The following is a 2208-nucleotide window of genomic DNA, read 5'->3' on the forward strand; positions in this document are numbered from 1 at the left end:
GGAAACAGGTTAAGATTCTGTTCAAATAGTAGGTACATGAACCTATCGAAAGCTCAAGAGAGGGCAAAAATCCTTAAAACTGGACAACAAAACCTAGAAGAAAATCTGCAATGTTTTAGTCAAAAGTCATAAAATGTTACTTCACCAGTTCAATTCCATGAAATCCTGAAAGAAAACTTTTCAAACCTTGAGAGGCACTCAAAAATCCAGTCCCAAGAAATACGAAGGACCCCAAATAGAATCAACCCAAGAAGATCTCCAAGACACATTATAAACAGAATGACCAAAATCACAAAGACAAGATACTAAGATTGGCAAGAGGAGAACATCAAGTGAGTTCCCCCGCCCCGCCCCCAGGTAAACCGCTTGAGTTCCCTGCATATTCTGGTTATCAGTCCCTTACCTAGGCATAGTTTACAAAAATATTCTCCCATTCTGAAGGTTGTTGATTCACACTAATTACTATGTTTTTTTTTCTGTGCAGAAACTTCTTAATCAGATATAATCCCACTTGTCTATTTTGGGGATTATGGCCTGTACTTTGGGGGTCTTATTTAAAAAGTCTTTGCCTATCCTGAGTCTTCCAGAGTTTCCTCAGTATTTTCCAGCAGTAGTTTTATAGTTTGAGGTCTTAGGTTTAGATCTTTGATCTACTTTGAATTGACTTTTGTTAATGGTGAGAGATAGGGGCCCAGAATCATCTTTCTGCAGGTGGATACCCAGTTTTTCCAGCATCATTTGCTAAACAAGTTTTCTTTTTTTCCACTGGATTGACTGGTGCTATTTGTCAAAAATCAGTTGGCTGTATGTTTATGGTTTTATTTCTGGGGTCTCTATTCTGTTCCAATAGCTCTCATGTCTGTTTTGTGCCAATACAATGCTGTTTTGATTATCACAGCTTTGTAAAAGATTTTGGAATCAGGGAGTGAAATGCCACATACTCCACTTTTCTTGCACAGGGTTGCTTTGGCTATGTGCAGTCTTTTATGATTCCAGACAAATTCTATGATTGTCTTTTCTAGATTAGAGAAGAATGTCTGTGGTAATTTGATAGAGTTTGTGTTAAGTATGTAGATTCATTTGGGTAGAATTGCCATTTTGATTATATTAATTCTTCCAATCCAGGAACATGGGGTGTCTTTCCACATTTTTGTGTCATTTTCAATTTTTTAAAAAGATTTTCATAGTTTTTACATAGAGATCTTTGATTTCCTTGGTTAGATTTATTCCTAGATATCTTATACTTTTTTGTGTTTATGGTAAATGGGATTACTTTCTTTGGTTCTACTTCAGTCTGCTTGTTGTTCACATATGGAAATACTATAGCTTTCTGTATGTTTATTTTGTATCCTGCTGGTTTACTGTACTCATTTATCACTTCCAGAAGTTTTTTCATGGGTGCCTTTGGGTCTTCTATGTATACAATCATGTCATCTGCACATAGAGATAATTTCACCTCTTCTTTTCCTATTTACATGTTCTTTATTTTATTCTCTTTCTTGATTGCATTGGCTAGGACTTCTAGCACTATATGGAAAAGGAGTGGAGAATGTGGACAGTTTTGTCTTGTGCCAGTTTTTAGTGGAAAAGCTTTCAGCTTTTTCCCATTTTGTATGGTGTTAGCAATGGGTTTTACATAGATGACTTTTACTGTGTTCAGAAATGACCCTTCTATGCTGGTTTTGCTGAGTCTTAATTATAAAGGTATGTTATTTTTATGAAGTTCTTTTTCTGCATTGTTTGATATGATCATATGGTTTTATCTTTCTGTTAATTATGGTGTATTACATTTATGGTTTTGTGTATGTTGAATTACCTTTGCATCCCTGGAATAAAGCCTACCTGGTCATCATGTATCATCTGTTATATGTTGTTGGATATGATTTCCTAGTATCTTGTTGAGAAATTTTGCATCTATAGTCATCAGAAATATTGGCCTGTAGTTTTCTTTTTTGTCATGTCTTTATCTGTTTTAGGAATGAGGATAATGGAGGCTTCATAAAATGAATTTGGATGTTTTCCTTCCTTTTGGATCTTTAGAAATATTTGAGTAGAATGGGGGGTAACTCTTTCTTAAAGGTTTTGCAGAATTCAGAAGTGAAGACATCAGGACCTGAGTTTTTCTATGTTGAGAGGTTTTTTTTTTTTTTTTTTTTTTTTTAAACTACTGATCCAATCTCATGGCATATTATTATTCTATTCAGGCTT

This window comes from Tupaia chinensis, unplaced genomic scaffold, assembly GCF_000334495.1.
Source record: "Tupaia chinensis unplaced genomic scaffold, TupChi_1.0 Scaffold000709_1, whole genome shotgun sequence".
Lineage (NCBI taxonomy): Eukaryota > Metazoa > Chordata > Mammalia > Scandentia > Tupaiidae > Tupaia > Tupaia belangeri.